Below are 16,473 nucleotides of genomic sequence, written 5' to 3'. Positions count from 1 at the left end.
AAAACAGCTTCTGTCTCATGGAGCAAAATTCGGTATGTGTAAAACACAAATCCATATGCTGTGTTGTAACTGGTCACCATTTTATGTATAGAAAACTATCTCTACCCCCAGACCGTATTCGACCCCAGGCTCAGTTCAGATGCTTTTGGGATGGCTTGGTAGCTCCCAGATCAGAGCTTGAAACGTGTGACTCAGCCTAAGCTCAGATCATTGCGTGCCTCGTCTTAGTTACTAATGTGCAGATGGGTGTACCATCCCATTAGGAGGGCAGATTGAGATCTAAATTTTGGTTTGACTGTGGGGGTAAAAGAGGGCTTTCTGTTTCCTACTGAGCTTGGACCTAGTGGAACAAAGCACAGAGTTGAAGCAGCAGCTTTGGCTGCATGAGGAGAAGGGCTAGAGGGGAACTGAGCTGAGATCCTAGAAGGGGAGCTAAGAGATGAAGAAGAGAAAGCAGGTCCGGAGGACTGTGTTTGAGCACTAAATCCAGCCTATGCCCTGGTCTTTTCATTTACAGAAGCCAGGCTATTTCCTCCCCAGGAAGCCCACTTGAACTATGTTGTCTGTTTCTCTAAAACAAGAATCACAAATAGTGATACAGAAAGTGAGAAAATTCTTCAAGATCTTTGTTGAAAAGAGGGAAGGAACCCTTCAAAGAAGACAGTCAAAAGAAAAAAAAAAACATAAAAGAAATTTAACTCCTGGAACAATTCTTTGGAAGATAAAAAGGGTAGACTTCCCTTTTTTTTTTTTTTTGCTTAATACTTAATAATTCCAGATCAAAGACATAGCCCTTTGATTGCACCTGGATTTTAAATGAATGCAGTAAGCCAGAAATTAATATAGGTAGATTTTTCTGTGTTTGTTCACTGTTCAATGTTTAATTTCCAGAAAGATGAAAATAATTATTTAATTAAACATGCTAAAGAATAACAATCCTTACTTGCCTTTCACTATAGTTGTCTTGCGGAAATATACTGTGAAGAGTTGATGAAGCTATTTTTAAAAATAAGTTCCACACACTCTATAGTAATCTATAAAGTATAACTATGCATTTTCCACCATAGGATATAGGTAGGCAGAACAAAAAATGTTGCGCAAAACACATTTCTTCAATCATGAGAACTCTTTGAGCTTAGGGTGAACTTTAGTTCTTAAATAAGACTTCCTTGTTTTGGAGGAAATTACACTTCTTCGAATGCTAGGGAGCCAGCCTTTATGGTGGTATTGGACTTATAAATTTGTGTAATATATATTCATTCACAAATTCAAGAGTGAATGAGTTAATACGTGCATTACCAAAATCCCTGAAAAATGTTTACTTCCAGGCTTCTAGATTGGTGGGTGGGTCCATATTGGCGGGTTTTTCTGGGACACAATGTTCCATTGTGCACTGAAAGAAACTTCATAAGGGGCTAGGGATGAATGTACCTTGAATGTTCTGCCTTCTACTCCAGTGATTCTCCACTGTAGCTTCTCCTTAACATCGTCTGGGCATCCTGATGAGCATCTGGGGTTGAGGGCCAAGCCTTAGTATGTGTCAAAAGATTTCCAGGTGATTCCAGCATGTTGCCAGGCTAGGGAGCTATGCACTGATAGGAACCCTTCCTTTTATAGGACCAATGTGGTAGCAGTAGTGATGTGTCTTCCTTTTAAAGGAATATATAATTTATATAAAATTAATACATCATTGGTTGATTATACAATTATGAATATATATGTATTTTTATTCTTCCACTTTAAATGCAATAGAAAAAGAAAAGAATGAAAGGGAGTCGTGCATTAGAAAAAGTCCTGGTAATCATTAAATCATAACAAACTCTTGGTTCCATAGCCTGAGTTATCCTTACATGGCAGAAAATTCAAATCAGCTTGCTCTCTCTCTCTCTCTCTCTCTCTCTCTCTCTCTCTCTCTCTCTCTCTGTGTGTGTGTGTGTGTGTGTGTGTGTGTGTGTGTCTCAGAAATCTGAACTTTGTGACCATGGGAAATTCATCACTCCATGTTTATATTCCCAGATTATTATATTACCAGAATCCAATTTATATTTAGCTTCGTTGTTTTATGAACATTTTTGTTTCCCCTTCTGAAAGGATGGTGACAATGCACAGGTGTGTAGGTGAGATAGGTTAAGTAGAGAACGGGAAGGAATAGATATTACTTTTGTTGCTTCACACAGCACCCATGATGAGCATCAGGAGTGAGGAAGTTTGACCCACTGCCAGTTATTGCCAGTAGAATTCTACTGGAACACAGCCGTGCCTACCAATTTATATGACATCTATGACTTTTTGCCCACTAGAAGTGCAGAGTTGCATAGTTGTGACTATGTAGATAATACACAGCCCCAAAGTCTAGAAAATTTACTGTCTGCTTCTTTATAGAGCAAGTCTACCAGCCGCTGCTTTATTGTAGCATCTTTTGGTTGGTAAACTCAGGTAGAGAGGCTGTAAAACAGCTTCTGTCTCATGGAGCAAAATTCAGTATGTGTAAAACACAAATCCATATGCTGTGTTGTAACTGGTCACCATTTTATGTATAGAAAACTATCTCTACCCCCAGACCGTATTCGACCCCAGGCTCAGTTCAGATGCTTTTGGGATGGCTTGGTAGCTCCCAGATCAGAGCTTGAAACGTGTGACTCAGCCTAAGCTCAGATCATTGCGTGCCTCGTCTTAGTTACTAATGTGCAGATGGGTGTACCATCCCATTAGGAGGGCAGATTGAGATCTAAATTTTGGTTTGACTGTGGGGGTAAAAGAGGGCTTTCTGTTTCCTACTGAGCTTGGACCTAGTGGAACAAAGCACAGAGTTGAAGCAGCAGCTTTGGCTGCATGAGGAGAAGGGCTAGAGGGGAACTGAGCTGAGATCCTAGAAGGGGAGCTAAGAGATGAAGAAGAGAAAGCAGGTCCGGAGGACTGTGTTTGAGCACTAAATCCAGCCTATGCCCTGGTCTTTTCATTTACAGAAGCCAGGCTATTTCCTCCCCAGGAAGCCCACTTGAACTATGTTGTCTGTTTCTCTAAAACAAGAATCACAAATAGTGATACAGAAAGTGAGAAAATTCTTCAAGATCTTTGTTGAAAAGAGGGAAGGAACCCTTCAAAGAAGACAGTCGAAAGAAAAAGAAAACATAAAAGGGATTTAACTCCTGGAACAATTCTTTGGAAGATAAAAAGGGTAGACTTCCCATTTTTTTTTTTTGCTTAATACTTAATAATTCCAGATCAAAGACATAGCCCTTTGATTGCACCTGGATTTTAAATGAATGCAGTAAGCCAGAAATTAATATAGGTAGATTTTTCTGTGTTTGTTCACTGTTCAATGTTTAATTTCCAGAAAGATGAAAATAATTATTTAATTAAACATGCTAAAGAATAACAATCCTTACTTGCCTTTCACTATAGTTGTCTTGCGGAAATATACTGTGAAGAGTTGATGAAGCTATTTTTAAAAATAAGTTCCACACACTCTATAGTAATCTATAAAGTATAACTATGCATTTTCCACCATAGGATATAGGTAGGCAGAACAAAAAATGTTGCGCAAAACACATTTCTTCAATCGTGAGAACTCTTTGAGCTTGGGGTGAACTTTAGTTTATAAATAGGACTTCCTTGTTTTAGAGGAAATTACATTTCTTCGAATGCTAGGGAGCCAGCCTTTATGGTGGTATTGGACTTATAAATTTGTGTAATATATATTCATTCACAAATTCAAGAGTGAATGAGTTATTACGTGCATTACCAAAATCCCTGAAAAATGTTCACTTCCAGGCTTCCAGATTGGTGGGTGGGTCCATATTGGCGGGTTTTTCTGGGACACAATGTTCCATTGTGCACTGAAAGAAACTGCATAAGGGGTTAGGGGTGAATGCACTTTGAAAGTTCTGCATTCTACTCCAGTGATTCTCCACTGTAGCTTCTCCTTAACATCATCTGGACATCCTGATGAACATCTGGGGTTAAGGGCCAAGCCTTATGTGTCAAAAGATTTCCAGGTGATTCCAGCATGTTGCCAGGCTAGGGAGCTATGCGCTAATAGGAACCCTTCCTTCTATAGGACCAATGTGGTGGGAATAGTGATGTGTCTGCCTTTTAAAGGAATATATAATTTATATAAAATTAATACATCATTGGTTGATTATACAATTATGAATATATATGTATTTTTATTCTTCCACTTTAAATGCAATAGAAAAAGAAAAGAATGAAAGGGAGTCATGCATTAGAAAAAGTCCTGGTAATCATTAAATCATAACAAATCTTGGTTCCATAGCCTGAGTTATCCTTACATGGCAGAAAATTCAAATCAGTTTGCTCTCTCTCTCTCTCTCTCTCTCTTTCTCTGTCTCTCTCTCTCTCTCTCTCGCTCTCTCTCTCTCTCTGTCTCTGTCTCTCTCTCTGTCTCTCTCTCTCTTTCTCTCCCTCCCTCCCTCTCTCTGTGACTTAGCATGTCTTCAAATACTTGTAGTTACACAAATTTAGAGAGATGACAGAGGCCTAAGAGAAGTCTCAGTGCTATTCCCTCTGGCCCCTTTAAGATCCCCCTTCAGATCCAGAGCCATGATTGCAAAGAGCTCTGACACAGGAAGAGGATCCCAGCTCTAAGAAGCCATGGCACAATGATTGCATCTGTTTTTCCTAGTAGGTGTCCAAGAGATTCTCAGAGTGTGATCCTGGGCAGGAAGGCAGAGCAGCCAGATGTGGAATTTTTTAAAATGCAATTTTCTTTCCCCAACTTGGCTATCCTGAAGAGGAAGCCAAGAGTGAGACTAGTCTAGTGTGTTTCTCGAAGGCTTTCATGGAACGCTGATGTATGGTGGAGTTTGTGAACCAGGATGGATAGGAGGAATTGTCACTGGTTTCCTCTTCCATAGCTTCTGCCTTGCATAAAGGAAATCCTTCAGACCTGTTAGCTCACAGTAGGTTTTATCCAAGGAAACAGTGCTACATGCAGAATGAAACAACCCCAGATTCCAGACTCCTGTGTGGAAATAAACAAAGACCACACAGGCGACACCCACCTGAGGCTATTTAGTCAGGACTTGATGTATGGAGGAGAAGCCACTGTTCTGTGTATGTGGCAGATACCCAACAGCAAGCAGAGGAGGGGAAAGCACTTGGGGTAAAGGAATAGTTTCAAATGTGCCACCACTGGGAGTGGTTGCTCTGAGAAGCCAAGGAGGCCTCATTAGAAGTGGGGTATTAGTTAAAGATGCATAGTTGGCTTTCTATGGTTCATCCTGAATTGGAAACAAAATACGGAAATTGTCAGTTACTGATAGCAATGTTTAATTTTCATATGTCAGTTTGCCTGGATTGTAGTATACTTATACATATCTAGTAAACCAGTACTTCTTTTTTTAAAAAGGAAAACAGAAAAAAGGATAGAAATAATACAGAATTTTTCTAAAAAAGTAAGATGTCAACACTAGGTAATATATTGCATTTTGTTATCTTAGAAGTAGTTGTCCAGGTTATAGATCTAGGTATAAAAATGATCAGACAATGACAGCACAAACTGTTCTTTTTGATGAGCTAACAGATAATTAATAGTATAGTTATCTAAAACCGGTACTTCTGAGCATGTTCATGGGGATATTTTTCAAAAGAGATGAACATTGGAATTGGGGGATTTGTAATATAAAGGAAACATCCCTCCCTAATGTGGATGGGCCCCATTCAGTCATCTGAGGATCTAAACATAACATACAGGTGGATAAGTTTGAATTATTTCTGTCTAATTGCATGAGCTGGAGTACTGATCTCCTCACCCCTGCATGCCTGCTGTTCAGACCTTCAGACCCAGGCTGGGCTCTCCACCATGCTCTCAGGCCTTCAAACTACAATACCAATGTTCCCAATTCTTTAGCTGGTAGAAGGTCTGTCATGGGAGTTCTGTTTTTCTGGAGAATTCTAATCCTGGAAGATAATATAATATGCAGGATTCTGCCTTCTTGATTTCTCTTTGCAACCTCTGTGATAAAGGAAGCCAAGTTGAAAATATGTAGAGATTTAGAAAGAAGCGTGGGAATATCAGTAGAGGAAACTCCATGCAAAACTTACGGAGTTGAGTTGTAGGGTTTCCAGGGTTATAAATGGGAAGATTAAAGGGTCCATGCTCTGAGAGATGGGGAAGCTTGGGTGTAAACCGTGGACCCTAACGTCAAGTTGGTTTTATGTGGGTATAAATGATCTATGGGACTTTGATTTACCCAGGTGAAATTATCCTACTTAGAAAAGTGAGTGGGATCAATAGGATTTGAAGAACGATCAATAGTTTTTAGACAAATCTTAAAATAACATTTAGATTTTTCAGTAAAGTAAGTGAAAAAAAAATAAGACTACTTCCATGTCCTATGTTTTGACAAATGAGTAGGCATATCATTTACATAGAATTTCTACTGACAGAATTTATTGAGTGCTTACATGTCTTCTGTTATTATTCTCTGACCACAGGCAAAGAAAGGCCCCAAGGACAAGTTATTGCTCAGTGTAATTCATCTGGCATGTAATGTTGTAGGCGAGTTGATTCCCAAGTCCAAACTTATAAGCACATCACTAAAATGTGTGTATTTAGAGAAAATAGGATATGCAGAAAATTCTGCACCCAAGATACAGGATTCACAGTCCTCAGGGTGAGACAACACCCTTAGCCACTGTAACATAAATAATAGCACCTGACTAAAAAGCCTGAGAGAGAGAGAGAGAGAGGTTGCAAGTGGAGGAGGTGAGCGGTTCAGCTGTATGAGCAGGACTTAGAGATGTCCTGGGAGAGGTGCCTATTGTTACGGCTTCTGTGCCAGTATTCCCAAAGTGCAGGCAGTTATAGGTGAAGCTTTTCATCGGTAACTGAATCTAGAGTCTGTGATGCTAGGATTAAGTGTACGATGCTGGAATCAAAGGTGTGTGATTATTAAACTGGTCTACTGATTGAATTGGCGTAGTTCTGGTTAGGATTAAGGGTTCCCCATCCTAGGTGTGAGCACTACTCACTAAAAGGGAAGACAGCTTGGATAAATTATAAGGGATAGAAAGAGGGCTAATGTCACTGATTGTCAGTTGCTGTTTGCTTCCTTGAATTCTGCCTGCCATGAACTGTTTCTTTAATATCCCTCTGCCATGCTAGCCTTCCTTGGAAACAGCAAACTATGAGCTGAAACCACTACAAACTGTGAGCTAAATAAACTTTCCTTTGAGTATTTTATCACAGGTAAAGGAACCAAGACACTTGTTCTCTCTCTCTCTCTCTCTCTCTCTCTCTCTCTCTCTCTCTCTCTCTCTCTCTCTTTCTCTCTCTCACACACACACACACACACACACACACACACACACACACTCATATTTTTGTCATAAGACACATTGTGTTTGTGACCCTGAATCTCACCAAAGAAGAATTAGAGGAAAATATTTTTTTAGCATCTTTAGTTACTTATAATTAACACACAACAAATTAACTGTGTCAGAAGTGCATGTTGTGATGGATTTTGACATGTTGTCTTGCTTACTTATCTCTCATTGCTGAGACAAAATATTTGAGGCCTAAAATTGAGGATGGAAAGATTTATTTAGCTCACAGTTTGTGGAAGTTTCAGTCCATAATCAGCTGGCTTTAAAGCAGGGTGGCAAGGCACAAGAGAAACACTTCAAGACTGCGGAAAACAGCAAAAGCAGCAAGAGCAAAGTCGGGGAGAGCAAGTATTTTTCCTCTCTTATATTTTAAGCAGGCTACCACCCCTTAGGGCAGGTGTAGCCCTCAGAGAATCTCCATGCCCTCTACTTGCACATGCTGAGCTTGTTTACAATTGAGAACCCTGGCCCCCTGTCGAGTCCCTCAGTTAAACTTCTAAACTTTTCAAGCTGATGTAATGTATCAGTCATTACAATCTACTCCTTGTCAACTTGGCAGGAAGATATATTTCTTTAAATCACCTCTAGGTATAAACACATGCTTATCCTTATCATTTTACAGTTTGAACATTATAACACAGATTTAACAATCCTTAAGAACCAGTGTTAAGTCTATCAACATTATATTACATTAGAACCATAACATTTTGTCCTTGTCCCCCCAAAATTCATCTATCTTCCTTTATGCAGAAAGCATTTGGTCCATCTGCAAGAGTTGCCAAAGTCCTAACAGTTTCAGCATTGCAGAAAAGTCCAAGTCCCAGGTCTCTTCTGAGATGTAAGACAAGCTCTTAATTGCAAGCCCCTGTACAAATGAAAACAAAGTTAAACATTTCCAACATACAATGGCACAAGTTAAACATTTTCATTCTAAAAGTTACAAACGGGGAATTATAAAGGATTGGGACCAAAGCAAGTCCAAAATCCAGCAGTTCTGTAGTTCTATGTCCAGCATCTGAAGCAATCTGTGGCAAATTGTGAGTTTAAAAGGGCCAGGGTGGTTCCATGCCTATGGCACATTTGGGGGTTGTAGCTCCCACAGCTTCTCTCGTAGGCCCAGTTTGCTCCCTCTTCACAGATTTCTTTAGAGGATCACATTCTTGAATTGTCCAAACTTCTGGGGGTCTCCCCTGCACGTTCAGCCTCATCCTCACAGTTTTGCACATTGCTGTCTCAGGGGCACTTCAGATTGAAGATGCTGGTTTATTTGGGCCAAATTGCTTTCTGGTGTATTTTGTACACTCTGTCTAATAAGCTTGCTTGAGATTGGAGTTTGTCTAATTTCTGTAGTGAAGTAGCAAAGGTGTTTCTTGGCCGGAGTGACCTGTAGACAACCAAATTTTCACTGCCTTGGATCCATCTGTTTCATCAGTTTCTGAGAACTCAAGAAGACAACAGTAGTGAGGGATGAAATTTTTAATTTGTTGGCCTTCATGGGGCTAGTACCCTGGTACAGCTGGGGAAGAAGCCCATGAAAGTGTTGGCAGAACTGAAAATGTTGATAGACTAGAGGATTTTTCTATACTTCACTGATTTCTCAATAAAAGCACACCAATACCCATGGCTGACCATAGCTTGAATTGTGCCCCAGAAAATAAAGAAATGTTTGACGTCCAAGGAATAGGGAATCTCATATTTCTTTTCTATACTCTCTTGCCCTTATGCAAAATCTAGGATCAAGGAGATGGACCTCTGATGTGAGTTGACCAAATTCCAAGACATAGCCCTAGTCTTAGGGTTATGAACTTTCAGGGAGCTTAAATGTTGAGGGAACCATGATTCCTCTTCTTCACAGGTCTCAAGAAGAAGACAAGGGGAGGATGTCTCTCAGTGGGAAGAAAGACGAATCAGCCAGCTTAACTGCTCAGAGTGGTCTACACTGCCCTCTACCCTCTTCCCTTACACTGCCTGCCCCAAGACATACACTTGGGGGTGCATATTCACAGCACTGTGTAAACAAGAATACACTGGATTTGTTTTCTGAAAGAAAATCAAAGCCTATTTCTTATTTCTCTCTTTTTCTTGTAAGATATTTCTCTCCCATGGCCAGGGAATGCCATGAAAGGATTGTTTCACAGTTACTCAATGAGAGCAAATGTCCCACTTCAGAGTCGTTAGAAGCTTTATTGACCTGTGATCAAGATATTGTGAAAATGATATCTTGAAGCCAGCTCAGTAAAGCTAAGTTTTTCAGGGTGTGTATACTTTAGGTTTTGCCTATATTGTACAATGAACACTGTTTATTGTAAAAATGTAATCCACAACCTACCAGGAGGAAGAATTTGTTCCCAGTTTTTAATATCGTAAGGAGATTTTATATTTAAGAGGCTTTTCTTGAGACAAGGTCTTTTTTTGTAGTACAAGCTGGCTTTGAACTCATTGTATAAGCCAGGATGGCCTCAAACTTGCAGTGATGCTCCTGCCTGAGCCTCCCAAGTGCTGGTATTACAGTCGTATGCCATGATGCCTGGCTTTTCTAAGGATTCTTGTCCATACTCTTGTGGGTTCACTGAAATGCCTAGGTCATTCCCCTCAGCTCCAGGAATTACTCATTCATTGGTACAGATCTTTCAAAATTTTATCCATTATTCGGTGTCAGTAGTTAAAACCTGCTACAGATCTGGGGAAGAAAGGAATTCTGGCATGATTCAGTTTACAAGTCATACATTTTTAATCAACCAGCAAAACTAGGCAAAACTATGGTTAAAAGAGATACTATATTTATTTAAAACTCACTGTCTCATAGAGTGTTTTCTTCCTTTTTATTTTAAAAGCAAAATAAAACAAAAAATAATGCATAATTTCAAAAAAGTACAAAATTAACGCTAGTTAGTATATATCATTATCTTAGAAGTAGTTGTTCAGGTTACAAGATTTAGGCATGAAAGTGATCATAAAATTGAACACTGAAAGCACAAACTATTTTTAAATGAAATTGCAGAGATTAGCAGTATATTTATCTATCTTGTATATATATTCATGCACACATATATATGTAGACCCATATTGAGGCTTTTATAGGTAAATGGATGCAATCTGAGACCATACTCATAAGTGAAATAAATCAAACTCACATACATAACATTATATTGTCTCCCTAGAGTGTTTTAAGTATATTAATTGACATCAACTTAAAAATCAGCCTATTTTTAGCCTTCAAAATATAGTCTTAGCCATTCTGAGCTGGATATGGTGCTGTAGCTACCCCTGACAATGGCTGAAAACATTTGTCATTCAAATTAATTCCTTTAGCCTAACTCCTTTCAACATTTAAAAGAGTGTTTCACTTTCCATGAAAAAGTAATTCATGCTCATTGTAGATTTAGGAAATCATAAAAGTAAACAACATTAAAAATTACCTAGACTTACTATCATTCTCAGTAATAACGGGAAATTTTCTTCTAGTTGTGTGATATACACAAAAGCTCACAAGTACAAAGCTGCACATATAGAATTAATATAGGATGATCCTGTGATTTTTAACGCTACATGTGTTGATCATTTTCTGAATGTGAGTCATGTATGCTCATTGTAGAAGACTAGAAAGTATAGAAAATATAAAATAATATAGTGGAAACACTATACACACATACGATCAGACTTTTAAGCAGACTATATAGCAGAATAATTGTAGTCTTAGATAGAAAATACATGGAAAGGGGGATTTGTGACAAATATAATCTACTACTAAGTAGTTTATTTGTCTAATTAAGAAATAAAAACAATGATACAGGTCATTTATGGTAATTTTTAAATAATAAAAAACATATCTCAGTGTCCGTAAATGACTACTTTATTGCTGTCCAGACAGGAAAAGCTCTGATTGGTGAATCTAACAGGATGATGCCAGCATGCCCCTCATTAAACTCATGCTTTGTAGAAGAGCTCTAATCTCTCTTTGAAGTGTAAGAAGTGATTTCCCCCATTCTTCCCACTTTTCACTGTACTTCCACAGTCCCTGTGTTAGTCTGCTTTCCGTTACTGTGACAAAATATCTGAGAATGACAATTTAAAGGGCAGGTTTATCTGGCAGTGTGAGAGGTTTCAGTCAGATGGCTCCTTTGCTGTTAGACAGAAACATCAAGACAGAAAAGAGTGGTGGAGATAAAGTTGCTTTCCTCCAGGCATCTAAGAACCTGAGAGAAAGAGGAACAGCCTGAGAGAAAGGTGCCAGGGATAAAGCACAGTCCCCAGGGCCATGCTCCCATCACCTGCTCGGTTCAACCCTGCTTCCTAGTAGCCCGTTCCAATATCGGACTTAATTCACTGGTGATGTCAATGCCCTCATGACCCAATCTCTCTTTTATACCCTACCTTGGAGGGTTGCTGCACTGGGGACCAGTTTCTCAACCCGTACGTTTTTTGGGGAGACACTTTATTTTAAACCATACTGTCCCCTTAATGATTTTTCTTTGTCCTTAGGATGAGGTCAAACTCCTTAACCATGGGGCACATAGTAACTCCATACCCATAAGGTGTGGGGTGAGAATTCAGTGGGTTACTGCATGCAAAGTACCCCAGAATGCTGCCTAGTGCCCAGTAAGCATAGAATACATGTTAGCTGTCACATAATGCTCCTGTACCTGCTGCATGCTTTCTTCATATTATGTGGGGTAAGGGTCAGATTAGTTTCTGTTTTACAGTATTGGCTAATCTCCAGTCCATGAGAAGGAAAACATTTTCTCTCTACAAGATTAAGTTTGGAGATTAAACAATGACTGCCATTGGCCTTATTGGGTTTGTGTTTACTGGTGTAGGATGGCAATCTATTGTCAGGAGGTATGGGTGATACACTTTGGGGGGCAGGATGGCGGAAGACAGAGAATAAAATGTTCCTGAATCACTTCTCCTTTCCATCCTGTCTTAGTCTCCCTTGAGGATGTTTTTGTTCTCTTCTTCTTGATTTTTAAAAGCTCTTGCCATCTTTCAGGATGCCTTATAATTACGCACTTGTATTTTGTGCTTCTCCATTAACTCTTTTTTTTATTTAAAGAGAAAACAAAACAAAACAATGAAAGGCTACAAGTAATACAGAATTGCAAGAAAAAAATATACAGTAAGAAATCACTAGTTAATAAGGTTACATATTGTCATCTTAGAAATAGTTGTTCAAATTACAAAATTAAAGCATACAAAGTGGACATTCAAACAGTGATACTGCAAACAGTTGTGTTCAATAATCCAACAAAAACTTAGTAATATGGTTTTCTATCTTACATACTTAAATATACATGCAGTTATATCCTTTAGATCATTTTCTTTTCCTCTCTTTTTTACAATAACAATTACATATTTTGGGTTTTATTACTCCCACAGTTCTTATTACTTTTTTTTTTGAAGAGAAAAAAACCAAATGTGACAAAGCAAAACAGAGTCAGTTAGAACAGAAGGATGGACATAGTACATGATGTAAAAACAGAATACCAGGTGATCAACAGTGGTTACCATTATGCCTCTTGCTATCTTAAAAAGATTTGCCTATATCATCAGGTATAATAGAATTGAACAAAACAGTACACAACAAAACCAATAAAACCTAAACATTGGAGACCTTACAGGACTTCAAAATAAGATAATAGTTGAACCCTAATGGGCATCATAGTAAATCTTATTGCTTTCAAAATGGTTGCCTACACCCTCAAACTTGATACTATTAAACAAAACAGGATAGAGTAAAATCAGTCAAAACAAGATGGGGAGAGCAATACAGGGGTTCAAATCAGGTTAGTAGGAAAACAAAAAAGTTACTATAATATATCCTGCTAGTTTTTAATTTATTTTTCCCTTAATTAAAAAAATAATAAGAAAAAATAAATTAATTTTAAAAAGGGGAGATTGAGGTAAAAGAGGACATAACAGCAGAACAACACAAGTCAGAACAGAACAATTTAAGCATCATAGTGTTTCACCACCAGATAACCTGACATAATAGTAGTTACCATAGTGTCTTTTTCCTTGAAATATTTGAGTATAACTTCGTATACTATAGCATCAAACATATTAAGACAGTGTGAAACCATTCAAGAGAATGAAAGTACTACAGGGTATTTAGAACTAGCTAACAGGAAAGGAACAATGGTTTCTGTAATATCTCTTTGCCTATAAGAAATTTTGTTTATACTATCACGTATATTAAAATATAATAAGATACAACATGTTAAAACCAATGGAAACAGATGAACAACAGCTTGATGGGACTTCAAAACAAGATGGTATTAAATCAGCACTAGCTATTATGATGTCTTGTTTTCTTCAAAATAGCTATTTGTACTATCACAGACAATAAAATTGAACAACCCAGATTAAAACCATTCCAATTAATGAGTGAAAACATTATGTGGTTTCAAACCAATTGGGAATCATGATTACTACATACTTTTATGTATTCTTATCATTTCTTACACTAGGGAAACTATTTGGTATTTATACATGTGAGTTTGATTTATTTCACTTATGAGTATGGTCTCAAGCTGCATCCATTTATTTATAGATATCTCAATGATCATTCTTTATAGCTGAGTAGTACTCCACTGTATAAAAATACCACAACTTTTTTTTAATCCATTCCTCGGTTGATGGCCACTTAGGCTGTTTCCAAGATCTGGCTATTATAAATTGTGCTGCTATAAACATGGGTGCACATATATCACTGTGGCTTTCAGTTCTTCTGGGAATATGCCTAGAAGTGGAATAGCTGGGTCGAATGGGACTTCCAATCCCAGCTTTTTGAGGAATCTCCAGACTGACCTCCACAATGGTTGCACCAGTCTACACTCCCACCAACAGTGCAGGAGAGTTCCTTTTTCCCCACAGCCTCTCCAGCATTTGTTGTTGGTGGTTTTCTTGATCCTGGCCATTCTTTCAGGAGTGAGATGAAATCTCAGTGTGGTTTTAGAGAAATTTGCATTTCTCTAATGACGAATGATGATGAACATTTTTTCATGAATTTATTTGCCGTTTGTATTTCTTCATCTGAGAATTGTGTATTCATCTCAGATGCCCATTTTTGGATTGGGTCTTTGAATTTTGGGGATCTGATTTTTTTTTTAATTCTTTATACATTTTAGTCAGAAGTCCTTTGTCTGAGGGACAGTTCACTAAGATTTTTTTCCCAGTTTGTGGGTTTTCTTTTCACTATGGTGGAGATTTCTTTTGACGTGCAAAAACTTTTTAATAAGAGGCGATCCCAGTTATTGATTCTGGGAAGTATTTCCCGTGTGGTTTGAGTCCTGTTTATGAATTCTCTACCTACTCCTATATCTTCAATGTTTTTACCCAATTTGTCTTCCAATAGATTTAGTGTTTCTGTTTTAATATTCAGATCTTTGATCCATTTAGATTTTATTTTAGTACACGGTGACAGGCATGGGTCTAGTTTTAGTTTTCAGCCTATGGAGAGCCAGTTTTTCCAACACCATTTATTAACTCTTTAACAAAGCATTTCCCTAATCTGGGTCATTTTGCATAAATCTCATGCGGGTCATGTTTGTCTGCATAACTGTTATGCCAAGCAAGTAAACTTATGGTGTCAGCAATAAGCAACTTTAGTTTCTGTTTTCATCTCTTACACTTCAGGTTTGTCTTAGAAAATAAGGGGTCATTTTGTCTCTTCTCTATCTTAATAATTAAAACATCCAGTCTATTGTAATATTAACTTCCACAATTCTGTAAAACGAAGACTTCTTCTAGCCCTTAACTCAGGATTGGTTTGGGCTGGTGGGCGGCTATGGAAAAGGGGGGCTCCTTCTCATTTTCCTCTGACTGAGCTTCCATGTCTCCTCCTTTCTCACCCCCACCTCTCTGTTTCCTCTTCAGCTTCTTTAACAGCGGCATACGTGGTAATTGCTACCTACAAGATGTGGTGGGATGATTCAGTTTCTTAATATTTCTCCTACACCCTCTAACTCTTCTCTCTATTTCTTTTGTTTCTCTTTCAAGTCTGCACCAGGCTGTCTCTGGGGGCTACACAGGGGATGATACTGCGGCAGATTATCTGCAGAAATAGACCTCAGAATCTGATATTTTCTAATAATGGTCTTTCACATGGATTAAATAACTTTTCAAAATACCAAATTATTCTACCTTCTCACTCATTTTTTTGTTTTGCTAAATGTAGTTACTTCTCTTAAAAACATGCTCTTTATGTTACTATATCATGTGTGTATTGTTATTGTAAAATGAATTTAAAAATACATTTTATTTATGTATTTATCTTTTACTAACAGTTAACTGTACATCTCCACAGAATACAGTGTGATGTTTCAGTATATATATTGCGTAGTGATCAAAAGATATTTAGATTCTCTATCATCTCAAGTATTTCTCATTTCTTTGGGGTTAAAACATTCAAAATCCTGTTTTCCAGCTATTTTGAAGTATGTAATACAATATCATTGACTATAATCACCTTTTTGTATAACAGAAAACCAAACTAATTTCTTCTACATATCAATAAATATCTTTTACTTTTTGTGGTGCTGCGGATGAAGCCCAGGGCCATGTTTGTGTTAGGCAAGAACTCTACAACTGAGCTACACCCCCTACCCCCAGTCTTAATTTCAAATACAGTAAATTTAGGTGTCACAAAAGCAAAATCTTTCTGGGGACTCCAGTCCTTGATAAGAGGGTTGCAAAATCTTGCTGGAGTCCCCAGTACTTGTTAAGAGGCTCCTAGGATATAAAATTCACCCAGCAGTATAGATACAGGTCACGAAATACAAGCACATCACCTTCAAATTTTATGGCTGAAGTGTGCAGATTTGTGTATACCTTTGTTTCTCTGTAATGGATGTCCTTGGTTGTTGTGAGCTCTGAAGTATCAAATCTCTGGACAGCTTTTTCAGATGCTCAGCCAGGGTGTCACGTAAGGGATGGGTGCCTAAAGTTCAGTAGGACCTCTCTCTGTGCAGTCCTATGGGACTGCCATTTCCATGCTGTCTTCACTGTCATAGAACATTCAGCAGGGATTTCCACCCCACATCCCCAGCTCCAGTCCGGGCAGAAAGCTAAGCTTAAGTCCGTTTTGCCCTCAGATCCTCCGATCCATCTGGAAGATTCATCGTC

The sequence above is a fragment of the Cavia porcellus genome, unplaced genomic scaffold (genome assembly GCF_034190915.1).
Source record: "Cavia porcellus strain 051 isolate PalLab524CR breed Dunkin Hartley unplaced genomic scaffold, mCavPor4.1 scaffold_32, whole genome shotgun sequence".
NCBI classification, from domain to species: domain Eukaryota; kingdom Metazoa; phylum Chordata; class Mammalia; order Rodentia; family Caviidae; genus Cavia; species Cavia porcellus.
Note: the sequence above shows the minus strand (reverse complement) of the source record.